The 18,073-nt window shown below is 40.9% G+C and overlaps 1 protein-coding gene across 2 annotated transcripts in view; it reads right to left on the reverse strand.

Moving 5' to 3' along the window:
* Positions 1-4,790, reverse strand: part of USP33 (ubiquitin specific peptidase 33) — an 88,958-nt gene extending 84,168 nt beyond the window's left edge. For both annotated transcript variants that reach the window (XM_049875582.1, XM_049875581.1), the window contains exon 1: positions 4,568-4,790. The gene's annotated coding sequence lies outside the window, so the exon portion shown is untranslated. The remainder of the gene's footprint in view (positions 1-4,567) is intronic.
* Between the last annotated feature and the right edge of the window lie 13,283 nt (positions 4,791-18,073).

The following is an 18,073-nucleotide window of genomic DNA, read 5'->3' on the forward strand; positions in this document are numbered from 1 at the left end:
TTTTACATTCCCACCAGCAGTGTATAAGAATTCCAATCTCTCCGCAGCCTCTCCAACATTTATGATTTTGTGTTTTTTGGATTAATGCCAGCCTTGTTGGAGTGAGATGGAATCTCATCGTAGTTTTAATTTGCATTTCTCTAATGACTAATGATCAAGAGCATTTTCTCATGTATCTGTTAGCTGCCTGAATATCTTCTTTAGTGAAGTGCGTGTTCATATCCTTTGCCCACTTCTTGATTGGGTTGTTTGCCTTTTTGTGGTTGAGTTTTGACAGAATCATATAGATTTTAGAGATCAGGCGCTGGTCGAAGATGTCATAGCTGAAAATTCTCTCCCAGTCTGTAGGTGGTCTTTTTACTCTTTTGGTGAAGTCTTTAGATGAGCATAGGTGTTTGATTTTTAGGAGCTCCCAGTTATCTGGTTTCTCTTCGTCATTTTTGGGAATGTTTTGTATTCTGTTTATGCCTTGTACTAGGGCTCCTAAGGTTGCCCCTATTTTTTCTTCCATGATCTTTATCGTTTTAGTCTTTATGTTTAGGTCTTTGATCCACTCGGAGTTAGTTTTTGTGCATGGTGTGAGGTATGGGTCCTGTTCCATTTTTTTGCAAATGGATATCCAGTTATGCCAGCACCATTTGTTAAAAAGACTATCTTTTCCCCAATTAACTGACCCTGGGCCTTTGTCAAATATCAGCTGCTGATATGTGGATGGATTTATATCTGGGTTCTCAATTCTGTTCCATTGGTCTGTGTCTGTTGTTGTACCAGTACCAGGCTGTTTTGACTACTGTGGCTGTATAATAGGTTCTGAAATCAGGTAGAGTGAGGCCTCCCACTTTCTTCTTCTTTTTCAGTAATGCTTTACTTATCCGAGGCTTCTTTCCCTTCCATATGAAGTTGGTGATTTGTTTCCCCATCACATTAAAAAATGACATTGGAATTTGGATTGGAAGTGCATTGTATGTATAGATGGCTTTTGGTAGAATAGACATTTTTACTATGTTAAGTCTTCCTATCCACGAGCAAGGTATGTTTTTCCACTTAAGTAGGTCCTTTTTAGTTTCTTGTAGTAGTACTTTGTAGTTTTCTTTGTATAGGTCTTTTACATCTTTGGTAAGATTTATTCCTAAGTATTTTATCTTCTTGGTGGCTACTGTGAATGGTATTGATTTGGTTATTTCCTCTTCGTTGTTCTTTTTGTTGATGTAGAGGAATCCAAGTGATTTCTGTATGTTTATCTTATAATCTGAGACTCTACCAAACTCTTCTATTAGTTTCAGTAGTTTTCTGGAGGATTCCTTAGGGTTTTCTGTGTATAAGATCATGTCATCTGCAAATAGAGATAATTTTACTTCCTCCTTGCCAATCCAGATGCCCTTTATTTCTTTGTCTAGCCTAATTGCTCTGGCTAGGACCTCTAGCACAATGTTGAATAAGAGCGGTGATAAAGTGCATCCTTGTCTGGTTCCCGTTCTCAAGGGAAATGCTTTCAGGCTCTCTCCATTTAGAGTGATGTTGGCTGTTGGCTTTGTATAGATGCCCTTTATTATGTTGAGGAATTTTCCTTCGATTCCTATTTTGGTGAGAGTTTTTATCATAATTGGGTGTTGGACTTTGTCAAATGCCTTTTCTGCATCAATTGATAAGATCAACCACATATAGACTTTTGAAAAGAGTTTAAAAACTCAAGAAGTAAAGCTGTTATTTATTCCTTTCTTTATTATAAATGACATTTCATAGTTATCACCAAAAATCTTTCACCATTTTATACACTTCGCCTTCTTGCAAGGAGTCCAGGGCCTGTTAAATGTTATAGTTCACACTGCTCCAAGATCTTAAATCTATCTGCATTCCATTTTATTTCAAAGGCTGCCTCACCAAAATTATTTCAGGATTTAAGAAAATTCTGATCCTTACACAGTCTCCAAAGGCTTTTGTCAGGGAGGGAAAGACTTTACTTCTTGGCATACCTAACTCAGATGACTGCCGTGAGAATGAAATACGATTATATGTGAAAGGTCATTGAAAATTCCAATGGTAATACATAAATATAAGAATCATCACCTCTTGAACTCTGAATTTCAGGTATTTAAAATGATCTAGTTACTACTATCTAAAGCCATTAAACTATGCTGTTATATAAAAAAAGATTTGCTTGTTGATAGGTTATAAAAAACTCCAATGACCACCAACTCTATCTGAAGCAAGGGAGAATTAAAAAAACAAAAGACACAAAGGAAAGACTAGTCCAAAGGACTAACGGGCAACAACTACCACAGCCTTCACCAGACTGAGTCCAGCACAACTAGATGGTGCTACGACTACCAACTGCTCTGACAGGGATCACAATAGAAGGTTTCCAACAAAAATACAGAAAAATGTAGAATAAAACTCTAATTCACAAAAAATGACCAGACTTACTGGTCTGACAGAGACTGGAGAAACCCCTGGACACCCTTTTAACTCAGTACTGAAGTCACTCCTGAGGCTCACCCTTCAGCCACAGATGAAACAGGCCTATATAACAAACAGTAACACATGCAGCTCAACCACATATATGAGACTAAATGGGCACACCAGCCCAGGGGAAATGACAAGAAGGCAAGAGAGGGCGGGAAAGCCATATGAATGAAAATGGAAAACCCGAGGCTGAGAAGAGGAAAGGGTTAACATGTCACGGGGTTGGCAACCAATGTCACAAAACAATATGTGTATTAATTGTTTAATGAGAAACTAACTTGCTCTGTAAACTTTTACCTAAAAAAAAGCACAATTAAAAAAAAATTCAATAACCAGAAAATTAGCAATAAATTACATAAAAAATAAGAAGCAATATACTATGCCTGTTGCAAGCAGCAGGAGGTCAAATATTTCATCCCTGTAGTATTTTTTGTACTGTCCTTTTTTTCAATCCTACCAAAGTAGATGAAATAACAGAAAGCTTCTAGGATAGTGTAACTACTGTTGTGTTGTTAGGTGCCATCGAGTCAGTTTTGACTCGATGTACAACAGAACAAAACACTGCCAGGTCCTGTACCATCCTCACAACCACTGCCCACTGTTGCAGCCACTATGTCAATCCATCTTGTTGAGTGCCTTCCTCATTTTTGCTGACCCTATACTTTACTAATCATGATGATCTTCTCCAGGACTGGTCCCTCCTGATAACATGTCCGAACTACATGAAATGAAGTCTCGCCATCCTCCCCTCTAAGGAGTACTCTGGCTGTACTTCTTCCAAGACAGATTTGTTTGTTCTGGCAGTGCATAGTATATTCAACATTCTTTGTGAACACCAGAATTCAGAGGCATCAATTCTTCAGTCTTTCTTATTCATTGTCCAGGGTTCACATGCAATATGTCAGTATTCCTCCAATCCTGATGTCATGTTCCTCTTCGTATAGTCCAGCTTCTCAGATTATTACTATAACCTTTTTCTTAAAATCAGTATTGTCGTTCAATAAGATTTCTACTATTATCCTTACGTGTATTAATAGGGTGAATTCACTGACGATATTTATATTAGCTTTAAATCAAATAGCCTATTACAACAATTTGGTCAGACTTTCCAGGTGATACAAGCGTTCTGTCTAAACCAGAAATAACTTGGACTGCCTCATCACTTTTCAAAACGGATTTTTCTTAAAGGAAAAATAATCTGATTAAACTACGGAACTGTAAAATCCCACGTATTTACTAAGCAAGAAACCGGGGGATCCTTGAGGTAAAATTCATTCTCAATTTAGAATCTATGTTCCTGCCAGGGTGTCCCCCACTGGCTCAATTTTCCAGGCGTAACAGCGATTATATGAGAATATAAACTCTAAAAATACTTAAGTTGAGTGCAAAACACCTAGAAGAATTTCGTCCAATAGCTCAACTTGCACCTTGTAAAATATACATATGAAGAATGTTTTAGAGTTAAGAAACATCTATGAGTAAAGGTTTGGGAAACCACGCACTATGGAAATTTGACCCAAACAAAAGCTGCAGATAAACAGACGGTAAGCGGTAACCTTTGAAACAGTATCAAATATCGGTGGAAGAAAAAATTCCAGGGACAATGACACCCTGGCTTTCCCGTTCATAACAATGAGTAACAGGGCCGCACCATACGGTACGGCGACCCCAACTGCGCCACAAAGCGAAACTGAACCAAGGAGCTGGCGCGCTGCGGGACTTTCAGGAGCCGGTGCCCACCAAGGGAGGCTGGCGACCCGGATACGGGAGACAGAGGAAGGGAGCGTAGCCCCTCTCCCGGGCTCGCCTCACCCCTCCCGCCTCATGCTTCACAGGGAAGCGTCCCCTCCAGATCCTTCCTCAAATCAACCGCGGGTTCGAGTCCTGCCCTGACCCCCGGAGTGGAGGCCACCGGCTCAACCCTGCTAGGCAGGGCACTGAGGAGCCCAGGCCTCCTTCCCGACCGCACCGCCCCGCCTCTCCGGACTAAGAATGAGAGGCCGCGGCACCAGCCGCAGCCTCCGGAGCAAGAACCTAGACCGGCCGCCGGTGGCTGGCGAGACGCCCTTCGGCCCCACGCCCCTCCCAGCACCGCCGCGCTCACCTCCACGGCCTTCCCCGCGGGCCCCGCCTGCGCAGTCAACAGTGGCCTGCGGCCGCTCCCCGACGAGCTCTTCTTTTCCTCTATAGCCTAGGAAAGGAGCGGCGTCACGTCCAGCGGGGCCTCCGCAGCCCTACCCGCGGGGTCCCCACCTCCCGAACCCTCCACTTCCCGCAGCAGCAGCCGCTCCTTCCGGTGCCTCCCGGTTCGCTGCAGGCGTCTCGGGCGCCGCGGGAGGGCGGGAAGGGGCGGAGCTTCTGGGAGAGCCCGACCCAGGGGCGGGGCTGCGGGCAACGAGCCGGGACCAGGTGCTGAGACTCAGGCCGCCTTTGCAGCTGGTACTTCAAAGGTAGCTTAGCTGCCTGTACAGGGAGCATGTACGTGCGAAGCAGTTTATGACTCTAGACATTTTTCGCTTTTACACGCTTTGGCTCCCTCTTCCGCAGTCACACTACAGCCGTTACAAGGCCTTGTTTCCGTGCATTGCACAAACCAGCATTAAGGGCCTCAGGTTTCCGACCTTATGCAAAGAAATATTAGATTTCAGTTAATTCAGTACTCTCCTCTCCTTTTTCTTAACCCAATTTCTTAGCACCTGGAATCTCTGGAGGCAATTGTGTTTCCCCCTTTTTACATCTGCAAAGAAGGAATTCATCTCTACCAGTTTCTTCTAAGCCAAAATAAAAAAGATCAAATATTTATTGAAACGCGAGTATTTGCCCAGTGCCTAGAGGATTAAGAGAGACTTGACTTCCAATTCATGTGATTGTTAGATTCATTCCATTGCTTGTTTAATAAATGATAACAAAAACAGTTAAATTAATAACAATTGTTAAACGTTACCAGTTCCAATCTGTCCTATCACCTCTAAATTTTTGGTCTCCAGTATGGGGATCATGTACTCAAATGTTGTTTCAGATGCTCAGTCTCCATCAGGAACAGGTAGGAAATAATGGAGCTTCTGATTAAATTTTTTTAGGATAAAAAGAGACAAAGGAATGATCATTAAAATAATTTCCTTCCTGGTGTCTTGTGGCAACAGGACACCCCCGATATATGCTGCAGCATCTCTTTCCACCATGCGTCTGTCAGTTTGTCTTCCTGTGGTGGCTTGCGTATTGCTGTGATGCTGTAAGCTATGCCACCACTATTTCATGTACCAGCAGGGCCACCCATGATGGACAGGTTTCAGCAGAGCTTACAAACTAAGACAGACTAAGAAGAAGGACCTGACAATTTACTTCTAAAAAACTGGCCACTGAAAATCTTATGAATAGCACCAAAACATTATAATGTGGGAAGATGAGCCCCTCAGGTTGGAAGGCACTCAAAAAAAAAAATATGACTGGGGAAGAGTTGCTGCCTCAGAATAGAGCTGACGTTAATAATGTGGATGCAGTAAAGCTTTCAGGGCCTTCACTCGCTGATGTAGCACCACTCAAAGTGAGAAAACACAGCTGCAAACGTCCACTAATAATCAGAACATGAATGTACGAAGTACGAATCTAGCAAAATTAGAAGTTCTACAAAAATGAAATGGAACACTTGAAAATAGATATCCTAGGCATTAGTGAGCTGAAGAAGACTGGTACTGGCCATTTTGAATCAGATAATCATATGGCCTACTATGCTGGGAATGACAAACTGAAGAGGAAGGGGGCTTCATGTTCATCATCAAAAAGAGCATTTCAAGATCTAACCTGAAGTACAACACTGGTAATACCCATACACCTACAAGGAAGACCAGTTAATACGACTATTGTTCAAATTTATGCACCAAACATGAATGCCAAAAGATGAAGAAATTGGAGATTTTTACCAACTTCCGCAGTCTGAAATTGATCCAACATACAATCAATATACAGTGATAATTACTGGCAATTGCAATGCAAAAGTTGGAAACGAAGAAGGAGGATCAGAAGTTGCAAAATATAGCCTTGGTGATAGAAATGACACTGAAGTTTGCATGAAAGAATTTTTCAAGACCAATGACCTGTTCTTTGGAAATACCTGTTTGAACCAACATAAGCAGCGACTATACGTATGGTCCTCACCAGATGGAATACATAGGAATCAAATCGACTACATTTGTGGGAAGAGACAAGGGAAAAGCTCAATATCGTCGGTAAGAGCAAGGCCAGGGGCCAACTCCAGAACATACCATCAATTGCTCATGTGCAAGTTCAAGTTGAAGCTGAAGAAAATTAAAACAAGTCCACAAGAGCCAAAGTATAACCTTGAATATATCCCACCTGAATTTAGAGACCATATCAAATATAGATTTGAGGCATTGAGCACTAATGACTTAAGACGAGATGAATTGTGGGATGACATGAAGGACATCATACATGAAGAAAGCAAAGGTCATTAAAAAGACAGGAAAGAAAGAAAAGACAAAAATGGATGTCAGAAGAGACTCTGAAACTTACTCTTGAATGTAGAGTAGCTAAAGAAAATGGAAGAAATAATGTACAGAGGATTTCAAAGGGCACCACAAGAAGACAAAGTAAAGTATTATAATGAAATGTGCAAAGACCTGGAGTTAGAAAACCAGAAGAGAGAAACACACTTGACATTTATGCAACTGAAAGAATGGAAGAAAAAATTCAGGCCTCAGTAGCAATATTGAAGGATTCTATGGACAAAATATTGAACGACACAGGAAGCATCAAAAGAAGATGGAAGGATCCCGCTTTGGTGAGTGGTGTCTTGGGTCTTTAACTGTAGCAAGTGGCCATCTAAGATACATCAATTGGTCTCAACTCATTTAGAGCAAAGGAGAACGAAGAACACCAAAGACATAAGGTAAAGATGAGCCCAAGAGACAGAAAGGGTCACATAAACCAGAGATTACATCAGCCTGAGACTGGAAGAACTAGATGGTACCTGGCTACCACTGATGACTGCCCTGACAGGGAACACAACAGAGAGCCCCTGAGGAAGCAGGAAAGCAGTGGGATGCAGACTCCAAATTCTCATGAAAAGACCAGACTTAATGGTCTGACTGAGACTAGAGGGAACCCGGAGGTAATGGCCTCCTGGACCCCTTGTTAGCCCAAGACCGGAACCATTCCCAAAGCCAACTCTTCAGACAGTGGACGATAAGACAGAAAATGATACTGGTGAGAAGTGAGCTTCTTGGCTCAAGTAGACACATGAGACTATGTGGGCAACTCTTGTCTGGAGGTGACAGGAGAAGGCATAGTGGGACAAAAGCTGGTTGAATGGACATGGGGAATACAGAGTAGAGAGGAGTGTGCTGTTTCATTACAGGGAGAGCAACTAGGAGTGCATAGCAAGGTATGCATGAGTTTTTGTATGAGAAACTGACTTGATTTGTAAACTTTCACTTAAAGCACAATAAATAAATTAGAAAAAAAGACGGAAGGAATACCCAGAGCCACTGTACCAGAAATAACTGGTTGAAATTCCACCATTTCAGAGGCAAGCATATGATCAAGAACCAATGATATTGAAGCGTTCTAATCTGCACTGAAGGCGTTGGCAAAAAACAAGGCACTCAATACCAATTGAGAAGTTCCAATGAACGAATGCAACACTGGAAGTACTCATTCATCTTTGTTAAGAAATTTGGAAGACAGCTACCTGGCCAACTGACTGGAAGAGATCCATATTTGCACCTGTCCCAAAGGAAGGTGACACAACAGAATGCGGAGATTACCGAATACTGTCATTACTATCACATGGAAGTAAAGTTTCTCTGAAGATCATTCAAAAGCAGTTACAGCAGTACCAAAACAGGGAACTGCCAGAAATTCACACCAGATTCAAAGAGGACGAGGAACCAGGCAAAGCATTGCTGATGTCAGATGAATCTGTGCTGAAACCAGAGAATACCAGAAAGATGTTTACTTGTATTTTGTTGACTATGCCAAAGCCTTCGACTGTATGGATCATAACAAATTATGGATAACATTGCAAAGAATGGGAATTTCAAAACACTTAATTGTGCTCATGGGGAACTTGCATATAGGCCAACAGAACAATGGGATACTGTGTGGTTTAAAATCAGGAAAGGTGTGAGTCAGGGTTGTATCGTTTTACCATACTTAATCTGCATGCTGAGAAGCTGGACTATACGAAAAAGAACACAGCATCAAGATTAGAGAAAGGTTTATTAACAGCCAGAGATATGTAGATGATACAATATTGCTTGCTGAAAGTAAAGAGAACTTGAAGCACTTACTGATGAAGATTAAAGACTATAGCCTTTAATATGGATTATACTTCTACATAATGAAAACAAAACTCCTCAGTACTGGACCAATAAGCAACATCATGATAAACGGTGAAAATATTGACGTGATCAAGAATTTTATTTTACTTAAATCCACAATCAACGCCCGTGGAAACAGCAGTCAAGAAATCAAATGACTTATTGCACTGGGCACATTTACTGTAAAAAAAATCTCTTTAAAGTGTTAAAAAGCAAAGATGTCACTGTAAGGACTAAGATGCACCTGACCCAAGCCATGGTATTTTCAGTTGCTTCATATGCGTGGGAAAGCTGTACAAGGAGTAAGGAAGACCAAAGAAGAATTGATGCGTTTGAATTATGGTGTTGGTGAAAAATGTTGAATATATAGGCAGTCCCTGAGTTAGGGACTTCTGACTTAAGGACAACTCGGACTTGCCCTTTAATGTAATGTAAATTTGCCCTCACTTTGAAAACCATTGAACCAGCCTCTGCTCACAACAAATTCTTCATCACAATCACCTTCGAGGCTGCATGTGCACCTTTTAAGTCACTGAAAACTCTGAAATTTTTCTTGGCATCAACCATTTGTCTTAATTATCTGGTGTTTCTATAACAGAAATATCATAAATAGGTGACTTTAACAAACAGAAAATTATTTTGTCACCATTTAAGAGGCTAGAAGTCCAAAGTCGGAGCGCCAGCTCTAGGGGAAGAATTTCTCTCTCTATTGGCCATGGAGAAGGTCCTCGTCTCTTCTGAGCGTCTATTCTGGGGCAATGTTCATGTGGCTTGGAATCTCTTTTCCTCCATTTATGCTTACTAGCTTGCATTTAATATCTTTTATATCTCGAAAGAGATTGACTCGAGGTTCACCCTACATTAATCCTTCCTCATTAACATACCGACCTCATTAACCTCGTTAACATACTGACGTGGGTTGACAAAGACAACCCATTCCCAAATGCGATTATAACCACGCTCATAAAAAAAAAAAAAAAAAAAGAGGTTAGGAATTGCAACACATATTTTGAGGAAACAGAGTTCAATCCACCCTTAAAAACTGAGAAGACCCTGCTTCCTGTGCTCCTTCTAACAGTTCTGCTGCTCTCCAACTGCTTCAGGGATGGTCCTTTCCTTTCTTGGAGGACAACAGACAGCTCCTTTGGCCTGTTTTCTTGCCTGTAGAATTCCAAGAAGCTGACAGCATTCTTTACTTTCATTCTTTCTCTGCCCACTTCAATCTAAGCTGATGGATTTTCTGCTGTGGTAGTTGGTTAGGTACACCTGTCACAGGCTTAATCTCTTTTATAGTTTTCCTTGGTGAACATTCTAGGACGTGTGTCCTTAGTTTGTACAACAGAATTCTCCAAATCTTTAAATTCTGTTTTCATTTTGCACAGTTCAGTTTTAAGTCTCTTTCCTTTCACACTTTACTATAAGAAGCAAGGACAACCCATGCGGTTCCTTTAAGACCTTGCTTAGAAATCTCCTTAACCAAATATCCAAGTTCATCACTTACAACTTCTACCTTCCTCCAAACATTTGAACATAATTCAGACAAATTCTTTGCCATTACATGAGAAGCATCACTCTTCTTCCGTTGTCCAATCCCATGTTCGTCATTTTCTTTTATAGACTCACCTGAAGCACGTTAACATCCACGTGTCTAGCAACATTCTGTTGCTGGTGCTATATGTATTCCGTAAGACAATGGGGGCTTTCTCTGCAACTCTCCTCAGTTCCTTCTGAGCTATCACTGGAATTGCTTTTGACGTCCGTAATTATACCAACAGACTCTTTAAAGCAATCTAGGCCTTTACTATTGTTGTTTAGGTGCTATCAAGTGAGTTCCAACTCATGGCGACCCTGTGTACAACAGAATGGAACACTGCAGCATCCTCATAATAGCTGTTAGGTTTGAACCCGTTGTTGCAGCCACTGTAGTCAATCCATCTCGTCCAGGGACTTCCTTTTTTTCCACTGACTCTCTGTCTTACCAAACATGATGTCCCTCTCCAAGGACTGGTCCCTCCTGATAATATGTTCAAAGTATGTGAGATCTCACTTCCAAGGAGTGCTCTGGGTGTATTTCTTCTGATACAGACTTGTTTGCTCTTCTGGCAGTCCATGGCATCATCCATATTCTTTACCAAGACCGTAATTCAAAAACATCAATTCTTCCGCGGTCTGTCATATTCATTGTCCAGCTTTTGCATACGTATGAGGCGATATGACCTGGGACAGGTGCACCTTAGTCCTCAAAGTGACATATTTGCTTTTCAACACTTTAAAGAGGTCTTTTGCAGTAGGTTCGCCTAATGCAATATGTCATTTGGTTTCTTGACTACTTCCATGGGTGTTGATTGTGTAATATGAAATCCTTGACAACTTCAGCCTTTTTTCTATTTATGTTTGTTGGTCCAGTTGTAAGGATTTTTGTTTTCTTTATGTTGAGGTGTGATCCATACTGAAGGCTGTAGTCTTTGATTTTTATCACTAAGTGCTTCAAGTCCTTTTCACTTTCAGCAAGCAAGGTTGTTTCACCTGCATAACACAGGTTGTTAATGATTCTTCCACCAATACTGATGCCTCGTTCTTCTTCATATAGTCCAGCTTCCTGAATTTTTTGCTCAGTATACATTTTGAATAAAAATGATGAAAGGATGCAACCCTGACACACACCCTTCTTGACTTTAAACTACACAGTATCCCCCTTGTTCTGTTTGAACAGCTAACTCTTGGTCTATTTGTAGGTTCCCCATGAGCACAATTAAGTGTCCTAGAATTCCCATTCTTTGTAATGTTATTCACTATTTGTTATGATCCACACAGTCAAATGCCAATTTGTTGGCATAGATGAGTGAGCACCTCCAGCGCTGCATCCCTTTGTTGTAACATCTCAATTGGTATTCCGTCAATTCCTGGAGGCTTGTTTTTCACCAGTGCCTTTAGAGTAGCTTGGACTTCTTCCTTCAATATCATCAGCTCTTGATCATATGCTTCCTCTTGAAGTGGTTGAATGTTGACCAATTCTTTTTGGTACAGTGATTCTGTGTATTCTTTACATCTGCTTTTGATGCTTCCTGCGTCGTTCAATTTTTTGCCAATAGAGACCTCAGAATGTGACCTTATTTGGGAAGTGGGTGCTTGTACAAGTAATTAGTAAGCTAAAGTAAGGTCATACTGGTGCGGGGTAAATTCGTAATCCAATGTGAGTGGGGTCCATATAAGAAGAAGAGAGGAGACATGGACACAGATACAGAGGAAACACGGCCATGTGTGAAGATGGGAGGCAGAGCTTGAAGTTATGCTGCTACAAGCCAAGGAAACCTGGGGTAACCAGAAGCTGGAAGAGGCAAGGTACGATCCTTCTCTAGAGGCTTCAATGAGAGTATGACCCTCCCAGCACCTTGGTCTCAGACTTCTAGCCTCTAGAACAATAAATTTCTGTTGTTTTAAGTAAGTATATATCCAAACCCCAAAACCCGTTGCCGTCGAGTCGATTCCTACTCATAGCGACCCTACAGGACGGAGTAGAACTGCCCCATAGGGTTTCCAAGGAGCACCTGGTAGATTCAAACTGCCGAGCATTGGGTTTACAGCCATAGCACTTAACCACTACGCCACCAGGGTTTCCAAATATATTTATACACATATAATATATACATAAAAAATAAAAATATTCACTCAGTGTAATGTTTTCAGAATTCATCCATGTCGTAGCATGTATCAGAACTTCATAGTTCTTTATGATTGAATAATATTCCATTGTATGGATATACCACTTTTGTTTATCCATTCATCTGTTGACAGACATTTAGGTTGTTTCTACCTTTTGGCTATTGTGAATAATGCTGCAGTGAACACTGGTGTACAAGAATATGTTTGTGTTCCTGGTTTTAATTATTTTGGGTACATACCTAGGAATGGAATTGCTGGGTTATATGGTAATCCTATATATCACTTTTTGAGGAACTGCTAAACTGTTGTTATGGATAAAAGTTCAAATTTCTCCATGTCCTTACCAACCCCTGTTGTTTTCCATTTGGGTGTTTTTGTTTTACTTTGCTACCATAGCCATCTTAGTCAAGGTGAAGTGGTATCTCACTGTAGTTTTGATTTGCATTTCCCTTAATGACCCCAAGTATCTTTTCATGTGCTGGTTAAGCCATTTGTATATCTTCTTTGGGAAGCTGTCTATTCAACCCCATTTTCTGATTGTGCTTTTCCCCCTAGCCAGTTTGTGTTTTATTGACATCAAGATGTGCAGGCCTTGCCTGCATACTTCCTCTGTGGGTATAGTTGCTCCTTCCTCTGTTGCTCCTTGGTCTTCAGGTTCTTCTCTGGCTTGTTGAGCCTGTGGCATATAGCACGTGTTTCCTTGGGCCACAGATCCGAGGGCTTGTACTTCTTGCCCTTATAGAGCTTCCTGAGGTTCTACTGCTGAATCTGGTCAATGACAGTGAGAATAGGGCAATGGATTTGCCCTGGTTGAGGATTTTCTCAGTGCAGGGACCCTGGTTCCAAAGGACGCACTATTTTCCTGGCTTTTGTTTCTTTGGTATGAGGTCCCTATGTCCCTCTGCTCACTTCTTTCTTTTATATCTCAAAACAGATTGACTTAAGATACTACCTAATATTGTAGATTGAGTCCTGCCTTATTAACGTAACTGCCACTAATCCCATCTCATTAACATCATAGAGGTAGGATTCACAACACATAGAAAAATCACATCAGATGACACACTGATGGACAATAACACAATACAGGGAATCATGGCCTATCCAAATTTTGGGGGATACAATTCAATCTATGACAGTGACCTTATCTGTTAAGTTCGCTTCTAGAGCTCTATAAAGAACTTTGAGAAAGGGAACAACATGATAAGACTTAGACAGATGATTTGGATGGCAGTGACAGTAATAAAGTGGAGGCCAACTATTGCAGACTCCAGGAAAGGTAATGGCCTGAACTAGGGCAATGGCAGTAGAAATGATTATATGAGCTATAAAAAAAGAACCCACTGCCGTCAAGTCGATTCCGACTCATAGTGACCCTATAGGACAGAGTAGAACTGCCCCATAGAGTTTCCAAGGAGCACCTGGCGGATTTGAACTGCCAACCTTTTGGTTAGCAGCCATAGCACTTAACCACTACGCCACCAGGGTTTCCAAATGAGCTACATAGGAGATAAAATCAATAGGCTTGGCAACTGACTACATGGGTAATAAAACCTAGGAAGGCTCCTTTGTGCAGCTCTTTTTCATTCTTACTTGGAGTATTTTAATAGTTCTCTAACATGTCTTTCTGACTCTAGTCTCAGTCTCCTCTAATCCAATGCTACACTTCTAAACAAACTCTTTCTGAAACACAAGTCCAATCATGTAACTCTTCAGTGACTCCTCCTTGTCCCAAAGAGCCATTTTTCTGAACAAGGGCCTAAGATCAGGCAAATGTGGTACCTAAGTGCAACATCTAAGAACCCTGAATTTGCAGGAACCTGAGAGTGAGTACAGTGCCCGGGTTACAGACAAGATCTGTTCCTAAGACAGTCTTTAAGCTGAATTTGTAGTTAAGTCAGAACAGGTACATACAGTTCTTATTTAGCATCAGTTAGTCAAATGTTTATCTTAGTATATGGTATATATTTTACCTTTCTATGCATATAAAACACTTAAGAAACACTTCCAAATACACTAAAACATCTTAAATGTAATAATACAGTACAGTAACTACATTTGGCACTGTACTGAAGACAGAGAATCTATATGTGTATATGTGTGTAGGTATACAGTACTGTAAAAAAAATTAAACAGTTCCTAAAACAGTTCAGATACAAAAAAAAAAAAAGAGATCCTTATTAAAGGTTAACATTCTGGTTCAACCGATGTCTTCTTGCATACTGGGAAGGGGCATTTGTGAGGTGACATTATGATAACATCAATAATTGGATGATGCAGAAGAAGGTGATGGAGAGATGGCTACTGTTGAAGATGATGTGCCTGGTGCTGGAAAGTTGGGATTTGAGTCTACTGCTGGAGGGGGGCATTTACTATTGGAGTCAATTTCTTAAAGTCGGCATCAAGGGAGGTTTGTACAGAACTTTTCTTTTTCTCAGCATAAATGGCCTTAGCAGCTGAAGCCCTCAGTAACTGTTTAGTAAACTCGGGTAAACCTCTCTATTTCTGTATTAGATTCTTGCTCCTCTGACTTTGTCATCCCTGCTTCAATGAGAGGAAGGTTTTCAGCTAACTCTTTGGTCAAAAACTTTTTCAATTCTGGAGTTTTTAGGTCCTAGTCTTCTTCCTCAAGTACTATCATCTGCTGCTCTAGTTGCATAAGGTCTTCATTGGTTAGTTCTTCAGCATGGGAGTCAAGTAACTATAACATCATTTTCACTGATGTCTAACTGCAGTTGATTACCAATATCAATCACAACTTACCTGGCTTTGGAAATATTGTCAGCTGTAAACCCGTGAAAAGCATGCACACATTGGGGTACAAGTTGTTCCACACTCCTTTCATATTTGACTGCTTCACTTCATCCCAAGAATTAACAATATTTTTTATGGCATCATACCCATTGCTGTTGAGTCAATTCTGATAGGATAGAGTAGAACTGCCCCTACGGTTTCCAAGGAGCACCTGGTGGATTTGAACTGCAGACCTTTTGGTTAGCAGCCATGGCACTTAACCTTTATGCCACCAGGGCTTCTGACGGCATCATAGATGTTAAAATTCCTCCAGAGTCCTCGTTAGCTCTGACTGCATGTGAGAAGGTCTGCCATAAATAATAGTCCTTAAAGGCGGCTCTGACTCCCTGATCTACTGGCTGAAGTAGTGATGTGGTGTTGGTGGGCAAAAATATGACCTTTACATTGGGATGAGGAACATCTAAAGTCTTAGATGTCTGAGTGTGTTGTCAAGCACAAGGAGAATCTTGAAAGGCATTTTCCTTTTTATTTTATTGTGTTCTGAGTGAAAGTTTATAGTGCAAATTAGGTTCTTGTTCAAAAATTTATGCACATTGTTTTGTGACTTTGGTTGCAATTCCTGAAATGTATCAGCACTCTCCCCCTTTCCCTCTACACTCCAGGTTCCCTGTGTCTATTTGTCCAAGTTTTCTGTCCCTCCCTGCCTTCTCACTGTTCCTTTTGGGCAGGTGTTGACCATTCGGTCTCATATACTTGATTCAACTAAGAAGCACATTCTTCACATGTGTTACTGTTACTGTTTGTTTTATACGCCCATCTAATCTTTGGCTAAAAGGTAAACTTCAGGAGTGTCTTCAGCTCTGAGTTAGCAGGGTGTCCAGGGGCCATAGTCTCAGGAGTCCTCCAGTCTCTGTCAGACCAGTAATTCTGGTCTTTATTTTTGAATTTCAATTTTGTACTATATTTTTTTCCCCACTCTGTCCAGAGCCCTCTATTGTGATCCCTGTCAGAGCAGTCGGTGATGGTAGCCAGGCATCATCTAGTTCTTCTGGGCTCAGGCTGTGGTTCACGTAGTTCATTAGTCCTTTGGATTGATATTTTCCCTGTGTCTTGAAAGGAATTTTATTGGCCAAGCAATAATGTTCAGCAGCAGGGACAAAATGATTCAAGAACCAGTCTTCAAAGATGGCAAGTGTAACCCAAGCCTTTGTGTTTGTCCTCCAAAGAATGGGAAGAGATGCCTTAACGGTATGGCCAAGTGCCCTGAGACTTAGGGAATGATACACAAGCAAAGGCTTGAGGTTTCAATCTCCAGATGCATTACCCCCAACCAATAATGTTAGTCGACCCTTTGATGTCTTATGCCCTGGCGTATTTCTTTCCTTTTTTGAAATATTGGTCATTTTGGGCATTTTTTCCCAAAATAAGCCAGTCTCATCTACATTAAACATTTCATCTGGCAAAAAAACCGCTCTCTTCAATAATTTTTTTCAACATTTCAGGAAAATTACTCGTGGCACTTATATTGGCACTCACTGACTGCATCACCTTGCACTTTAATATTTTGTAAATTTGTCCTCACTTTGAAATGATTGAACCAATCCCTGCTTGCAACAAATTCTTCATCACAATCACCTTCACTTGCTGCACCTGCAGCTTTTAAAATCACTGAAAAGGCATCAAGGCTTCTTTTGCACTAAAGTAAGGCTAGTAGACATATTACACCGATTTTGATAGTCTAACCAAATTATCAGTAGCCTTTCCATTTCAATAATTAAATCACTGTCTTGCTTAGTAATAATCGTAGCTTTCATCGGAGAGAGCCTTTCACATGCTCCATTATTCTCACTTTCTCCTTTAAAATTGTTCCAATCATTGACCGGCTGTAGCCTAATGCATGACTGGTGGTGTTTTACCTCTTTTCGATTGCTTTATTATTCCCAGTTTATTTTTACTCGTGACAGTTTTCCTTTTTTTTTTTTTTTTTTTGCTGCATCACCAGTACTTGCATTGGATTTACGCTTTACAAGCATGAGTTATGCTACCGCAAACCGCAGATTCGAGCCACCTGCCGCAAAGCCAATACGGAGAAAGGAGGTATGCAGCAAGAGGGCTATATTGAACACCAGTATTCAAGAGACAGAGGGGGTTAAATTTCCCCCAAATTCATCTGATTCTAAAGAGCTAGCAGGAGAGCTTTATACAGGCAAGTTCAGGGTAACTTAACGTTTTCGAGCACATAGCCCATGGATGGTCTTATACATCACAAAACAACTACAAGAAACTCTTTATTAAACTAAAGTTATGTATGTCAGACATCTGGACTCTAATCAGTATGTTTGTAACGGGCTGAAAAAACTCACAAGAATCTCTCTCAGGTAGTGGAACTGTTCTGTCAAGTCCACTCTGCCTGAGATAGGGAGCAAGAAAGAAAGTTGCAGGTTAAAAATGTCAGGCAACTTTTCTAGCTGCCGTCTTGCAGACTGAAGGCCATTTCTCAAAAGAAGAAGAGAAGAGAAACCAAGGCCACAGGAGCTGAGAGAGCTCTGCACACCTTTGGAAGAGTCCCGTGCAGCTGGTGCAATAAAAAAAAAAAAAAATTTAGAGATTACTTAGAGCATTATTATGGCATTAGTTATGTCAAGCTCTCAATTACCCATTGTGAATAGGAGAAAACATGTTGTAAGGCATTAGGGTGTTTGTTAAGAGTGGAACAGCCTGCTCAGCCATATCTTGAGCAGAAACTGCGCCATTTTCCAAAGACTAGAGACTAAAACAAACGAGAAAATATATTCTCTCTACTTTAACGTTACAACACTATGGAAAAGCATTTCCTCTACTTTAGTTATGAAGGT

This window comes from Elephas maximus, chromosome 3 (assembly GCF_024166365.1).
Source record: "Elephas maximus indicus isolate mEleMax1 chromosome 3, mEleMax1 primary haplotype, whole genome shotgun sequence".
Classification (NCBI taxonomy): domain Eukaryota; kingdom Metazoa; phylum Chordata; class Mammalia; order Proboscidea; family Elephantidae; genus Elephas; species Elephas maximus.